Source organism: Hordeum vulgare, chromosome 3H (genome assembly GCF_904849725.1).
Source record: "Hordeum vulgare subsp. vulgare chromosome 3H, MorexV3_pseudomolecules_assembly, whole genome shotgun sequence".
NCBI lineage: Eukaryota > Viridiplantae > Streptophyta > Magnoliopsida > Poales > Poaceae > Hordeum > Hordeum vulgare.
In genome coordinates, this window is record NC_058520.1 from 22949873 (window position 1) to 22967285 (window position 17413).

Below are 17413 nucleotides of genomic sequence, written 5' to 3' on the forward strand. Positions count from 1 at the left end.
ACTTGTGGGCTGTCCCACCAGCCCACTAAGGGCTGGTGTGTCTCCCCAAGGCCTATGGGCTTCCCCGGGGTGGGTTGCCCCCCCCCCCCCGGTGAACCCCCGGAACCCATTCGTCATTCCCGGTACATTCCCGGTAACTCCGAAAACCTTCCGGTAATCAAATGAGGTCATCCTATATATCAATCTTCGTTTCCGGACCATTCCGGAAACCCTCGTGACGTCCGTGATCTCATCCGGGACTCCGAACAACATTCGGTAACCAACCATATAACTCAAATACGCATAAAACAACGTCGAACCTTAAGTGTGCAGACCCTGCGGGTTCGAGAACTATGTAGACATGACCCGAGAGACTCCTCGGTCAATATCCAATAGCGGGACCTGGATGCCCATATTGGATCCTACATATTCTACGAAGATCTTATCGTTTGAACCTCAGTGCCAAGGATTCGTATAATCCCGTATGTCATTCCCTTTGTCCTTCGGTATGTTACTTGCCCGAGATTCGATCGTCAGTATCCGCATACCTATTTCAATCTCGTTTACCGGCAAGTCTCTTTACTCGTTCTGTAATACAAGATCCCGCAACTTACACTGAGTTACATTGCTTGCAAGGCTTGTGTGTGATGTTGTATTACCGAGTGGGCCCCGAGATACCTCTCCGTCACACGGAGTGACAAATCCCAGTCTTGATCCATACTAACTCAACTAACACCTTCGGAGATACCTGTAGAGCATCTTTATAGTCACCCAGTTACGTTGCGACGTTTGATACACACAAAGCATTCCTCCGGTGTCAGTGAGTTATATGATCTCATGGTCATAGGAATAAATACTTGACACGCAGAAAACAGTAGCAACAAAATGACACGATCAACATGCTACGTCTATTAGTTTGGGTCTAGTCCATCACGTGATTCTCCCAATGACGTGATCCAGTTATCAAGCAACAACACCTTGTTCATAATCAGAAGACACTGACTATCATTGATCAACTGGCTAGCCAACTAGAGGCATGCTAGGGACGGTGTTTTGTCTATGTATCCACACATGTAAATGAGTCTTCATTCAATACAATTATAGCATGGATAATAAACTATTATCTTGATACAGGAATTATAATAATAACTATATTTATTATTGCCTCTAGGGCATAATTCCAACAGTCTCCCACTTGCACTAGATTCAATAATCTATCCCTCACATCACTATGTGAATTACATTGTAATAAATCTAACACCCATACAGTTCTGGTGTCGATCATGTTTTGGTCGTGGAAGAGGTTTAGTCAGCGGGTCTGCTACATTCAGATCCGTGTGCACTTTGCATATATTTACGTCCTCTTCCTCGACGTAGTCGCGGATGAGGTTGAAGCGTCGTTTGATGTGTCTGGTCTTCTTGTGAAAACGTGGTTCCTTTGCTAAGGCAATGGCACCCGTGTTGTCACAGAACAAGGTTATTGGATCCAGTGCACTTGGCACCACTCCAAGATCCGTCATGAACTGCTTCATCCAGACACCCTCCTTAGCCGCCTCCGAGGCATCCATGTACTCCGCTTCGCATGTAGAATCTGCTACGACGCTTTGCTTGGAACTGCACCAGCTTACTGCACCCCCATTAAGAATAAATACGTATCTGGTTTGCGACTTAGAGTCGTCCGGATCTGTGTCAAAGCTTGCATCGACGTAACCTTTTACGGCGAGCTCTTCGTCACCTCCATACACGAGAAACATCTCCTTAGTCCTTTTCAGGTACTTCAGGATATTCTTGACCGCTGTCCAGTGATCCACTCCTGGATTACTCTGGAACCTACCTGCCATACTTATGGCCAGGCTAACATCCGGTCTAGTGCACAACATCGCATACATGATAGAACCTATGGCTGAAGCATAGGGGACGGAGCGCATATGCTCTCTATCTTCATCAGTTGCTGGGCACTGAGTCTTACTCAATCTCGTACCTTGTAAAACTGGCAAGAACCCTTTCTTGGACTGCTCCATTTTGAACCTCTTCAAAACTTTATCAAGGTATGTGCTTTGTGAAAGTCCTATCAGGCGTTTTGATCTATCCCTATAGATCTTAATGCCTAGAATGTAAGCAGCTTCTCCTAGGTCCTTCATAGAGAAACTTTTATTCAAGTAACCTTTTATGCTCTCCAAAAGCTCTACGTTGTTTCCAATAAGTAATATGTCATCCACATATAATATTAGAAACGCCACAGAGCTCCCACTCACTTTCTTGTAAATACAAGGTTCTCCAACCACTTGTATAAACCCAAATGCTTTGATCACCTCATCAAAGCGTTTGTTCCAACTCCGAGATGCTTGCACCAGTCCATAAATGGATCGCTGGAGCTTGCACACCTTGTTAACATTCTTAGGATCGACAAAACCTTCGGGTTGTATCATATACAACTCATCCTTTAGGAAACCGTTAAGGAACGCCGTTTTGACATCCATCTGCCAGATTTCATAATCGAAAAATGCAGCTATTGCTAACATGATTCTGACGGACTTAAGCATCGCCACGGGTGAGAAAGTCTCATCGTAGTCAATTCCTGGAACTTGTGAAAAACCCTTTGCCACAAGTCGAGCTTTATAAACGGTCACATTACCGTCAGCGTCCGTCTTCTTCTTAAAGATCCATTTGTTCTGAATAGCCTTGCGGCCCTCAGGTAGTATCTCCAAAGTCCACACTTTGTTCTCATACATGGATCCTATCTCAGATTTCATGGCTTCTAGCCATTTGTTGGAATCTGGGCCCACCATTGCTTCTTCATAACTTGCAGGTTCATTGTTGTCTAACAACATGATTGATAAGACGGGATTACCGTACCACTCTGGAGCAGCACGTGATCTCGTCGACCTGCGTGGTTCAACAGAAACTTGAACTGGAGTTTCATGATCATCATCATTAACTTCCTCCTCAACCGGTGTGGCAACTACAGAGGTTTCCCCTTGCCCTGCGCCACCATCCAGAGGGATGAGAGGTTCGACAACCTCGTCAAGTTCTATCTTCCTCCCACTCAATTCTCTCGAGAGAAACTCCTTCTCGAGAAAAGCTCCGTTTTTAGCAACAAACATTTTGCCCTCGGATTTGAGATAGAAGGTGTACCCAACTGTCTCTTTTGGGTAACCTATGAAGACGCACTTTTCCGCTTTGGGTTCCAGCTTTTCAGGCTGAAGCTTTTTGACATAAGCATCACATCCCCAAACTTTAAGAAACGACAACTTTTGCCATACCACAGTTCGTATGGTGTCGTCTCAACGGATTTTCATGGTGCCCTATTTAAAGTGAATGCAGCTGTTTCTAATGCATAACCCCAAAATGATAACGACAAATCACTAAGAGACATCATAGATCGCACCATCTCTAACAAAGTACGATTACGACGTTCGAACACACCATTACGCTGTGGTGTTCCAGGCGGTGTTAACTGCGAAACAATTCCACATTGTCTTAAGTGAGCACCAAACTCGAAACTCAGATATTCACCCCCACGATCAGACCATAGGAACTTGATCTTCTTGTTACGATGATTTTCCACTTCACTCTGAAATTGCTTGAACTTTTCAAATGTTTCAGACTTGTGCTTCATCAAGTAGACATAACCATATCTACTTAAATCGTCAGTGAAGGTGAGAAAATAACGATATCCGCCGCGTGCCTCTACGCTCATTGGACCACACACATCGGTATGTATGATTTCCAAGAAGTCACTTGCACGCTCCATTGTTCCGGAGAACGGAGTTTTAGTCATCTTGCCCATGAGGCATGGTTCGCACGTGTCAAGTGAATCAAAGTCAAGTGACTCCAAAAGTCCATTAGCATGGAGTTTCTTCATGCGCTTTACACCAATATGACCCAAGCGGCAGTGCCACAAAAATATGGCGCTATCATTGTTTACTCTAACTCTTTTGGTCTCAATGTTATGTATATGCGTATCGCTATCAAGATTCAATATGAACAATCCTCTCACATTCGGTGCATGACCATAAAAGATGTTACTCACAGAAATAGAACAACCATTATTCTCAGACTTAAAAGAGTAACCGTCTCGCAATAAACAAGATCCAGATATAATGTTCATGCTCAACGCAGGCACTAAATAACAATGATTTAAGTTCATCACTAATCCCGATGGTAGCTGAAGTGACATTGTGCCGACGGCGATTGCATCAACCTTGGAACCATTTCCTACGCGCATCGTCACTTCGTCTTTCGCCAGCCTTCGTCTATTCCGCAGTTCCTGCTTCGAATTGCAAATATGAGCAACAGAACCGGTATCAAATACCCAGGCACTACTATGAGAGCCGGTTAAGTACACATCAATAACATGTATATCAAATATACCTGATTTTTCTTTGCCCGCCTTCTTATCTGCCAGATACTTGGGGCAATTGCGCTTCCAGTGACACATACCCTTGCAATAGAAACACTCCGTTTCAGGCTTAGGTCCAGCTTTGGGTTTCTTCGGCGGATTGGCAACAGGCTTGCCGCTCTTCTTCGAATTGCCCTTCTTTCCTTTGCCGTTTCTCTTGAAACTAGTGGTCTTATTCACCATCAACACTTGATGCTCTTTACGGAGTTCAGACTCTGCGACTTTCAACATCGCAAACAACTCGCCGGGAGACTTGTTCATCCCTTGCATGTTGTAGTTCAACACAAAGCCTTTGTAGCTTGGTGGCAGTGATTGAAGGATTTTGTCAGTGATAGCTTCTTGCGGGAGTTCAATCCCCAGTTCAGCCAGACGGTTTGAGTACCCAGACATTTTGAGCACATGTTCACTGACAGACGAGTTTTCCTCCATCTTGCAAGCATAGAATTTATCGGAGGTCTCATACCTCTCGATCCGGGCGTTCTTCTGAAAGATAAACTCCAACTCCTGGAACATCTCAAATGCTCCATGACGCTCAAAGCGACGTGGAAGTCCCGGTTCTAAGCCATACAAGACTGCACATTGAACTATTGAGTAGTCCTCCTTACGTGCTAACCAAGCGTTCTTAACATCCTGATCAGCCGTAGCGGGTGGTTCATCTCCTAGCGCAGCATTAAGGACATAATCCTTCTTCCCAGCTTGTAAGATTAGCTTAAGATTACGAGCCCAGTCTACAAAGTTGCTTCCATCATCTTTCAACTTAGCTTTCTCTAGGAACGTATTAAAATTCAGGATGACTGTCGCGTGAGCCATGATCTACAACACAAATATATTCAAAGTGGACTTAGACTATGTTCAAGATAATTAGAGTTTAACTTAATCAAATTATATGCTAAACTCCCACTCAAAAAGTACATCTCTCTAGTCATTTGAGTGGTTCATGATCCACTTACACTATCCCAAGTCCGATCATCACGTGAGTTGAGTATAGTTTCAGTGGTAAGCATCCCTATGCTAATCATATCAACTATATGATTCATGATCGACCTTTCGGTCTCATGTGTTCCGAGGCCATGTCTGCACATGCTAGGCTCGTCAAGCTTAACCCGAGTGTTCCGCGTGCGCAACTGTTTTGCACCCGTTGTATGTGAATGTTGAGTCTATCACACCCGATCATCACGTGGTGTCTCGAAACGACGAACTGTAGCAACGGTGCACAGTCGGGGAGAACACAATTTCGTCTTCAAATTTTAGTGAGAGATCACCTCATAATGCTACCGTCGTTCTAAGCAAAATAAGGTGCATAAAAGGATTAACATCACATGCAATTCATAAGTGACATGATATGGCCATCATCACGTGCTTCTTGATCTCCATCACCAAAGCACCGGCACGATCTTCTTGTCACCGGCGCCACACCATGATCATCCATCAACGTGTTGCCATCGGGGTTGTCGTGCTACTTATGCTATTACTACTAAAGCTACATCCTAGCAAAATAGTAAACGCATCTGCAAGCACAAATGTTAGTATAAAGACAACCCTATGGCTCCTGCCGGTTGCCGTACCATCGACGTGCAAGTCGATATTTCTATTACAACATGATCATCTCATACATCCAATATATCACATCACATCGTTGGCCATATCACATCACAACAATACCATGCAAAAACAAGTTGGACGTCCTCTAATTTTGTTGTTGCATGTTTTACGTGGTGACCACGGGTATCTAGTAGGATCGCATCTTACTTACGCAAACACCACAACGGAGATATATGAGTTGCTATTTAACCTCATCCAAGGACCTCCTCGGTCAAATCCGATTCAACTAAAGTTGGAGAAACCGTCACTTGCCAGTCATCTTTGAGCAAAAGGGGGTTACTCGTAACGATGAAACCAGTCTCTCGTAAGCGTACGAGTAATGTCGGTCCAAGCCGCTTCAATCCAACAATACCGCGGAATCAAGAAAAGACTAAGGAGGGCAGCAAAACGCACATCACCGCCCACAAAAACTTTTGTGTTCTACTCGAGAAGACATCTACGCATGAACCTAGCTCATGATGCCACTGTTGCGGAACGTCGCATGGGAAACAAAAATTTTCCTACGCGCACGAAGACCTATCATGGTGATGTCCATCTACGAGAGGGGATGAGTGATCTACGTACCCTTGTAGACCGTACAGCAGAAGCGTTAGAGAACGCGGTTGATGTAGTGGAACGTCCTCACATCCCTCGATCCGCCCCGCGAACAATCCCGCGATCAGTCCCACGATCTAGTACCGAACGGACGGCACCTCCGCGTTCAGCACACGTACAGCTCGACGATGATCTCGGCCTTCTTGATCCAGCAAGAGAGACGGAGAGGTAGGAGAGTTCTCCGGCAGCGTGATGGCGCTCCGGAGGTTGGTGATGACCTCGTCTCAGCAGGGCTCCGCCCGAGCTCCGCAGAAATGTGATCTAGAGGAAAAACCGTGGAGGTATGTGGTCGGGCTGCCGTGGAAAAGTCGTCTCAAATCAGCCCTAAAACCTCCGTATATGTAGGTGGGAGGGAGGGGGCCTTGCCTTGGGGTCCAAGGACCCTCAAGGGGGTCGGCCGAGCCAAGGGGGAGGACTCTCCCCCCCCAAACCAAGTTGGACTAGGTTTGGTGGGAGGGAGTCCTCCTCCCTTTCCACCTCCTCCTTTTTTTTTCTTTTCCTCTTGATTTTTCTTCTCTTGGCGCATAGACCACTTGTGGGCTGTCCCACCAGCCCACTAAGGGCTGGTGTGTCTCCCGAAGGCCTATGGGCTACCCCGGGGTGGGTTGCCCCCCCCCCCCCCCCGGTGAACCCCCGGAACCCATTTGTCATTCCCGGTAACTCTGAAAACCTTCCGGTAATCAAATGAGGTCATCCTATATATCAATCTTCATTTCCGGACCATTCCGGAAACCCTCGTGACGTCCGTGATCTCATCCGGGACTCCAAACAACATTCGGTAACCAACCATATAACTCAAATACGCATAAAACAACGTCGAACCTTAAGTGTGCAGACCCTGCGGGTTCGAGAACTATGTAGACATGACCCGAGAGACTCCTCGGTCAATATCCAATAGCGGGACCTGGATGCCCATATTGGATCCTACATATTCTACGAAGATCTTATCGTTTGAACCTCAGTGCCAAGGATTCGTATAATCCCGTATGTCATTTCCTTTGTCCTTCGGTATGTTACTTGCCCGAGATTCGATCGTCAGTATCCGCATACCTATTTCAATCTCGTTTACCGGCAAGTCTCTTTACTCGTTCCGTAATAAAAGATCCCGCAACTTACACTAAGTTACATTGCTTGCAAGGCTTGTGTGTGATGTTATATTACCGAGTGGGCCCCGAGATACCTCTCTGTCACACGGAGTGACAAATCCCAGTCTTGATCCATACTAACTCAACTAACACCTTCGGAGATACCTATAGAGCATCTTTATAGTCACCCAGTTATGTTGCGACGTTTGATACACACAAAGCATTCCTTCGGTGTCAGTGAGTTATATGATCTCATGGTCATAGGAATAAATACTGGACACGCAGAAAACAGTAGCAACAAAATGACACGATAAACATGCTATGTCTATTAGTTTGGGTCTAGTCCATCACGTGATTCTCCCAATGACGTGATCCAGTTATCAAGCAACAACACCTTGTTCATAATCAGAAGACACTGACTATCATTGATCAACTGGCTAGCCAACTAGAGGCATGCTAGGGACGGTGTTTTGTCTATGTATCCACACATGTAAATGAGTCTTCATTCAATACAATTATAGCATGGATAATAAACTATTATCTTGATACAAGAATTATAATAATAACTATATTTATTATTGCCTCTAGGGCATAATTCCAACAGTAACGGCAGCTGCTCTGCCTGCGGAGTGGATGGAGCTTTCTGCTTTTGCTTTCGATTGCTGTTCCCATCTCCGTCGGCGACTGCCTTGTGCTTGCCGCTACGTATGTGGTCCTCTTCTTCGCCATTTGCATAGCGTGCGGCTATCTCCATCATCTTGCTCATGGAGATGTCGCCTGTTCGACCGAACTTCAGGTACAGATCTTTGTACCGCACGCGTGCCTTGAATGCGTAGACTGCTTGATGCTCTGTGACGTTCTCCACCGTGTGGTAGAGGGTCGTCCAACGTTGGATGAAATCATGCAGGGGCTCATTCTGCTTCTGGACGCAGTGCTGGAGCTCCACGAGACCAGCAGGGCGTTTGCACGTGCCCTCGAAGGTCCTGATGAACACTCGGGACACATCTGCCCAGCTGTAGATGCTTGATGGAGCCAACTGATTCAGCCACGCTCGTGCCGAGCCGTCGAGCATTAGGGGGAGATGTTTCATGGCGACCTGGTCATCTCCGCCACCGATCTGGACCGCCACTCGCTAGTCGTCCAGCCACGTTTCTGACTTGGATTCTCGTGTGAACTTGCTGATCCCCGTCGCCAATCAGAAGTTGGGAGGGATGTCAGCTGAACGGATGGCCCGACTGAAGCACTCGGGGCCAGAGACGATGGTCCTGCTTCCACTCGGACGGTCTCTATCGTGACCATCACGGTGGGCTCGACTCCTGTCGACCTTCCTCTGGGCGATGTACCCTCTTGCGTCGGGCCTTGGATCATACGTGCCACCGACTGAACGACGATCATCATGATGTCAGGGCCCGTAAGGCCCACCCCGCGGAGGGGTGCGTGAACGGCGACGATCTTCGGGATTCGTGGAACGGCTGCCCCCTCTGCGTCGCTGATGAGAGTGGGGGCTGTAAACCGACCGATGCGTGTTCGCGTGAACAGAACTATTGTGGATCCTGTTGTGCGACTGGGAGACCGCCGAATTCTGCTGCTGCGCTGTGTGCAATAGGGCACGGATCTGCTCCATCCCTCTACCAGCCTCCGAATCAGTCGGTTGGAGGGAATCGGCTATCTTGGCAGCGGCAGCCAGGTTGAGGACGGGTGTACGGAACACCTCGACGTTGTTGTGATGAGTGCGTCGACTGGCAGAACGATGGTGTTGACGGCGAGCGCCGAACGATTCGCCGACCTCGTGCTCGTTCTGGCCAGTCCGGTGGGGACTTTCATGGGAATTTGCCATGAGAACTTCGGCTGCAGGCCCGCGACCCAAGTACTCGGAAGGTAACTCAGTTGGAACTGAGTCCAAGCACTGGGACGGCGGCGCGACCACAACTGACTCGAGGACCGCCACTTGAGAGGACGCGTTCTGGCGCGCCTGGGCGTGTCGCACCCAACGATGGAGCCGTGGACGGCGGGACCGCTTGTTGCGGCGCGTGACGGGGGCCCACTGCTGGAGAAGAAGGACGCTGCGGGCCCACTGCTGGAGAAGAAGGACGCCGCGGGCACCGGCACGGAAGTGCGTAGCCCCGCGACTGGGGAGCGCCTCGACATCGAGAGACGCATCCTGAAGCCATGCCGAATCGTCGATGATGAAGGAGAGTGCGCCGAAGAGGATCTCCCTACCCATGCATAAATCTCCGCCGGACGACTGTTGGGGAACGTCGCAAGGGAAACAAAAATTTTCCTACGCGCACGAAGACCTATCATGGTGATGTCCATCTACGAGAGGGGATGAGTGATCTACGTACCCTTGTAGATCGTACAGCAGAAGCGTTAGTGAACGCGGTTGATGTAGTGGAACGTCCTCACGTCCCTCGATCCGCCCCGCGAACAATCCCGCGATCAGTCCCACGATCTAGTACCGAACGGACGGCACCTCCGCGTTCAGCACACGTACAACTCGACGATGATCTCGGCCTTCTTGATCCAGCAAGAGAGATGGAGAGGTAGAAGAGTTCTCCGGCAGCGTGACGGCGCTCCGGAGGTTGGTGATGATCTTGTCTCAGCAGGGCTCCGCCCGAGCTCCGCAGAAACGCGATCTAGAGGAAAAACTATGGAGGTATGTGGTCGGGCAGCCGTGAGAAAGTCGTCTCAAATCAGCCCTAAAACCTCCGTATATATAGGTGGGAGGGAGGGGAGGAGGCAGCCTCAAAACCTAAAGGTTTGGCCGAAATTGGAGGTGGAGGAGTCCTACTCCAATCCTACTTGGAGTAGGATTCCACCTTCCCACTTGGAAACTCTTTCCACCTTGTGTTTTTTTCCTTCTCAAACCTTATGGGCCTTAGTGGGAACTTATTCCAGCCCACTAGGGGCTGGTTTATCTCTTCCCATAGCCCATGAGACCCCTTGGGGCATGACACCCCTCCCGATGGTCCCCGGCACCCCTCCCGGCACTCCCGATACACTACCGATGAGCCCGAAACTTTTCCGGTAATGCCCGGAAACTTTCCGGTAACCAAATGAGGTCATCCTATATATCAATCTTCGTCTCCGGACCATTCCGGAAACCCTCGTGACGTCCGTGATCCCATCCGGGACTCCGAACAACATTCGGTAACCAACCATATAACTCAAATACGCATAAAACATCGTCGAACCTTAAGTGTGCAGACCCTGCGGGTTCGAGAACTATGTAGACATGACCCGAGAGACTCCTCGGTCAATATCCAATAGCGGGACCTGGATGCCCATATTGGATCCTACATATTCTACGAAGATCTTATCGTTTGAACCTCAGTGCCAAGGATTCGTATAATCCCGTATGTCATTCCCTTTGTCCTTCGGTATGTTACTTGCCCGAGATTCGATCGTCAGTATCCGTATACCTATTTCAACCTCGTTTACCGGCAAGTCTCTTTACTCGTTCCGTAATACAAGATCCCGCAACTTACACTAAGTTACATTGCTTGCAAGGCTTATGTGTGATGTTGTATTACCGAGTGGGCCCCGAGATACCTCTCCGTCACACGGAGTGACAAATCCCAGTCTTGATCCATACTAACTCAACTAACACCTTCGGAGATACCTGTAGAGCATCTTTATAGTCACCCAGTTACGTTGCGACGTTTGATACACACAAAGCATTCCTCCGGTGTCAGTGAGTTATATGATCTCATGGTCATAGGAATAAATACTTGACACGCAGAAAACAGTAGCAACAAAATGACACGATCAACATGCTACGTCTATTAGTTTGGGTCTAGTCCATCACATGATTCTCCTAATGATGTGATCCCGTTATCAAGTGACAACACTTGCCTATGGCCAGGAAACCTTGACCATCTTTGATCAACGAGCTAGTCAACTAGAGGCTTACTAGGGACAGTGTTTTGTCTATGTATCCACACAAGTATTGTGTTTCCAATCAATGCAATTATAGCATGGATAATAAACGATTATCATGAACTAAGAAATATAATAATAAGTAATTTATTATTGCCTCTAGGGCATATTTCCAACAGTCTCCCACTTGCACTAGTCAATAATCTAGTTCACATCACCATGTGATTCCAACGAATCCAATACCCATATAGTTATGGGGTCTGATCACGTCTTGCTCGTGAGAGAGGTTTTAGTCAACGGTTCTGAAACTTTCAGATCCGTGCGTTCTTTACAAATCTTTATGTCATCTTTATAGATGCTGCTACTACGTGCTATTCGGAAATGCTCCAAATATCCACTCTACTATATGAATCCGTTTCACTACTCATAGTTATTCAGATTAGTGTCAAAGCTTGCATCGACGTTACCCTTTACGACGAACTCTTTAACCACCTCCATAATCGAGAAAAATTCCTTAGTTCATTTGTTACTAAGGATAAATTTTGACCGCTGCTAGTGATTCAAACATGGATCACTCTCTATACCTCTCAACATACTTTGAGTCAAGGCACACTTCAGGTGCGGTACACAGCATGGCATACTTTAGATTCTACGGCTAAGGCATAGAAGACGACCTTCATCTATTCTCTTTATTCTGCCGTGGTCGGGTTTTGAGTCTTACTCAAATTCACACCTCACAACGCAACCAAGAACTCCTTCTTTGCTGGTCTATTTTGAACTCTTTCAAAAACTTGTCAAGGCATGCATCTTGTTGAAACTTCTATTAAGCGCTTTCGATCTATCTCCATAGATCTTTGATGCTCAACCTTCAAGTAACATAATCCAGGTACTCCTTTGAAAACTTCTTTCAAACAACCTTGTATGCTTTACAGAAATTCTACATTACTTCTGATCCACAATATGTCAACCACATATACCTATCAGAAATTCTATAGTGCTCCCACTCACTTCTTTGGAAATACAAGTTTGTCATAAACCTTGTACACACCCAAAATCTTTGATCATCTCATCAAAGTGCTTATTCCAACTCCGAGATGCTTGCACCAGTCCATTGAAGGATCACTGGAGCTTGCATACTTGCTAGTATCTTTAGGATCGACAAAACCTTCTGGTTGTATCACATACAATGTTTGCTCAAGGAAACCGTCGAGGAAACAATGTTTTGACATCCTACGTGCAATATTTCATAAATAATGCAGCAACTACTAACATAATTCTAACAGACCTTTAGCATCTCTACGAGTGAGAAAGACTCATCATAGTCAACTGTTTGATCTTGTCGAAAACATCTTTGCGACAAGTCGAGCTTTTCTTAATAGTGACTTATCACCATCATCGTCTGTCTTCTTTTAAAGATCCATTTTACCCAATAGTCCCATGACCATCAAGTAGTTCTACCAAAGTCTACACTTTGTTTTCACACATGGATCCTCTCTCGGATTTTATGGCTTCCAGCCATTTGTCGGAATCTGGGCCCACCATCGCTTTCTCCATAACTCGTAGGTTCACTGTTGCTCAACAACATGACCTCCAAGACAGGGTTACCGTACTACTCTGCAGCAGTACGCGACCTTGTCGACCTACGAGGTTTGTAGTAACTTGATTCGAAGCTTAATGATCACCATCATCAGCTTCCACTTCAATTGGTGTAGGCGCCACAGGAACAACTTCCTACGCCCTGCTACACACTGGTTGAAGTGATGGTTCAATAACCTCATCAAGTTCTACTACCCTCCCACTCAATTCTTTCGAGAGAAACCTTTTCTCGAGAAAGGATCCGTTTCTAGAAACAAACACTTTGCTTTCGGATCTGAGATAGGAGATGTACCCAACTGTTTTGGATATCCTGTGAAGATGCATTTATCCGCTTTGGGTTCGAGCTTATCAGACTGAAACTTTTTCACATAAGTTTCGAAGCCCCAAACTTTCAAGAAACGACAGTTTAGATTTCTCTAAACCTCAGTCTATACTGTGTCATCTCAACGGAAATACGCGGTGCCCCATTTAAAGTGAATGTGGTTGTCTCTAATGCATAACCCATAAACGATAGTGGTAATTCGATAAGAGACATCCCAGCATGCACCATACTAAATAGTGCGTGGCTATGACGTTCAGACACATCATCACACCATGATGTTCCAGGTGGCATGAACTGTGAAACAATTTCCACATTGTCTTAACTGTGTACCAAAAATTCGTAACTCAGATATTCATTTCTATGATCATATCGTAGACAGTTCATCCTCTTGTTACGACGAACTTCACTCTGAAACAGAATTGAACTTTTCAATATTTCAGACTTGTGATTCATTAAGTAAATACTCCTGTATCTACTCAAGTCGTCAGTGAAGTAAGAACATAATGATATCCACTGCGTACCTCAACACTCACTGGACTGCATACATCAAAATGTATCACTTCCAACAAGTTACTATCTTGTTTCATCTCAATGAAAACAAGGCCTTGCTCATGTGGTATGATTTGCATGTCACTAGTGATTCGAAATCAGGTGAGTAAAGATCCATCAGCATGGAGCCTCTTCATGCAATTTATACTAACATGACTCAAGCGGCAGTGCCACAAGTAAGTGGTACTATCATCATTTAACTCGTATCTTTTGGCACCAATGTGTAACACTACAATCGAGATTCAATAAACCATTGAAGGTGATTATTCAAGCAAATAGAGTAACCATTATTCCTTTTGAATGAATAATCGTATTGCAATAAACACGATCCAATCATGTTCATGCTTAACGCAAGCACCAAATAACAATTATTTAGGTTCAACACCAATCCGGATGGTAAAGGGGGCGTGTGACGTTTGATCATATCAACCTTGGAAACACTTCCAACACGTATCGTCACCTCGCCTTTAGCTAGTCTCCGTTTATGCCGTAGCTTTCATTTCGCGTTACTAATCACTTAGCAACCGAACCAGTATCCAATACCCTCGTGCTACTAGGAGTACTAGTAAAGTACACATCAACATTATGTATATCAAATATACTTCTCTCGACTTTTGCCAGCCTTCTTATCTACCAAGTATCTAGAGTTGCTCCGCCTCAGTGACTGTTCCCCTTATTACAGAAGCACTTAGTCTCGGGTTTGGGTTTAATCTTGGGTCTCTTCATTAGTGCAGCAACTGTTTTGCCGTTTCACGAAGTATCCCTTCTAGCCCTCGCCTTTCTTGAAACTTAGTGGTTTTTCAAACCATCAACTATTGATGCTCCTTCTTGATTTCTACTTTCGCAGTGTCAAACGTCGCGAATCTCTCAAAGATCATTGTATCTATCCTTGATATGTTATAGTTCATCACGAAGCTCTCAAAGCTTGGTGGCAGTGACTTTTGGAGAACCATCACTATCTCATCTGGAAGATTAGCTCCCACTTGATTCAAGTGATTGTCGTACTCAGACAATCTGAGCACACGCTCAACGATTGAGCTTTTCTCCTTTACTTTGTGGTCAAAGAATTTTGTTGGAGGTCTCGTACCTCTTAACAAGGGCACAAGCATGAAATCACAATTTCATCTCTTTAGAACATCACTTATGTTCCGTGACGTTTAAAACGTTTTCGGTGCCTTGCTTCTAAGCCATTAAGTACTTTGCACTGAACTATCGTGTAGTCATCAGAAACGTGTATGTCGGATGTTCACAGCATCCACAGACGACGCTCGAGGTGCAGCACACCGAGTGGTGCATTAAGGACATAAGCCTTCTGCGCAGCAACGAGGACAATCCTCGGTTTTACAGACTCAGTCTGCAAAGTTTGCTACTATCAATTTTCAACTAAATTTTCTCTAGGAACATAAAAAAAACAGTAGAGCTATAGCACAAGCTACATTGTAATTCGCAAAGACCATTAGACTATGTTCATGACAATTAGTTCAATTAATCATATTACTTAAGAACTCCCACTCAAAAAGTACATCTCTCTAGTCATTTGAGTGGTACATGATCCAAATCCACTATCTCAAGTCCGATCATCACGTGAGTCGAGAATAGTTTCAGTGGTAAGCATCCCTATGCTAATCATATCAACTATACGATTCATGCTCGACCTTTCGGTCTCATGTGTTCCGAGGCCATGTCTGCACATGCTAGGCTCGTCAAGCTTAACCCGAGTGTTCTGCGTGTGCAACTGTTTTGCACCCGTTGTATGTGAACGTTGAGTCTATCACACCCGATCATCACGTGGTGTCTCGAAACGAAGAACTGTCGCAACGGTGCACAGTCGGGGAGAACACAACTTCGTCTTGAAATTTTAGTGAGAGATCACCTCATAATGCTACCGTCGTTCTAAGCAAAATAAGGTGCATAAAAGGATTAACATCACATGCAATTCATAAGTGACATGATATGGCCATCATCACGTGCTTCTTGATCTCCATCACCAAAGCACCGGCACGATCTTCTTGTCACCGGCGCCACACCATGATCATCCATCAACATGTTGCCATCGGGGTTGTCGTGCTACTTATGCTATTACTACTAAAGCTACATCCTAGCAAAATAGTAAACGCATCTGCAAGCACAAACGTTAGTATAAAGACAACCCTATGGCTCCTGCCGGTTGCCGTACCATCGACGTGCAAGTCGATATTTCTATTACAACATGATCATCTCATACATCCAATATATCACATCACATCGTTGGCCATATCACATCACAATCATACCCTGCAAAAACAAGTTAGACGTCCTCTAATTTTGTTGTTGCATGTTTTACGTGGTGACCGAGGGTATCTAGTAGGATCGCATCTTACTTACGCAAACACCACAACGGAGATATATGAGTTGCTATTTAACCTCATCCAAGGACCTCCTCGGTCAAATCCGATTCAACTAAAGTTGGAGAAACAGTCACTTGCCAGTCATCTTTGAGCAAAGGGGGTTACTCGTAACGATGAAACCAGTCTCTCGTAAGCGTACGAGTAATGTCGGTCCAAGCCGCTTCAATCCAACAATACCGCGGAATCAAGAAAAGACTAAGGAGGGCAGCAAAACGCACATCACCGCCCACAAAAACTTTTGTGTTCTACTTGAGAAGACATCTACACATGAACCTAGCTCTGATACCACTGTTGGGGAACGTCGCAAGGGAAACAAAAAATTTCCTACGCGCACGAAGACCTATCATGGTGATGTCCATCTACGAGAGGGGATGAGTGATCTACGTACCCTTGTAGATCGTACAGCAGAAGCGTTAGTGAACGCGGTTGATGTAGTGGAACGTCCTCACGTCCCTCGATCCACCCCGCGAACAATCCCGCGATCAGTCCCACGATCTAGTACCGAACGGACGGCACCTCCGCGTTCAGCACACGTACAACTCGACGATGATCTCGGCCTTCTTGATCCAGCAAGAGAGACGGAGAGGTAGAAGAGTTCTCCGGCAGCGTGACGGCGCTCCGGAGGTTGGTGATGATCTTGTCTCAGCAGGGCTCCGCCCGAGCTCCGCAGAAACGCGATCTAGAGGAAAAACTATGGAGGTATGTGGTCGGGCAGCCGTGAGAAAGTCGTCTCAAATCAGCCCTAAAACCTCCGTATATATAGGTGGGAGGGAGGGGAGGAGGCAGCCTCAAAACCTAAAGGTTTGGCCGAAATTGGAGGTGGAGGAGTCCTACTCCAATCCTACTTGGAGTAGGATTCCACCTTCCCACTTGGAAACTCTTTCCACCTTGTGTTTTTTTCCTTCTCAAACCTTATGGGCCTTAGTGGGAACTTATTCCAGCCCACTAGGGGCTGGTTTATCTCTTCCCATAGCCCATGAGACCCCTTGGGGCGTGACACCCCTCCCGATGGTCCCCG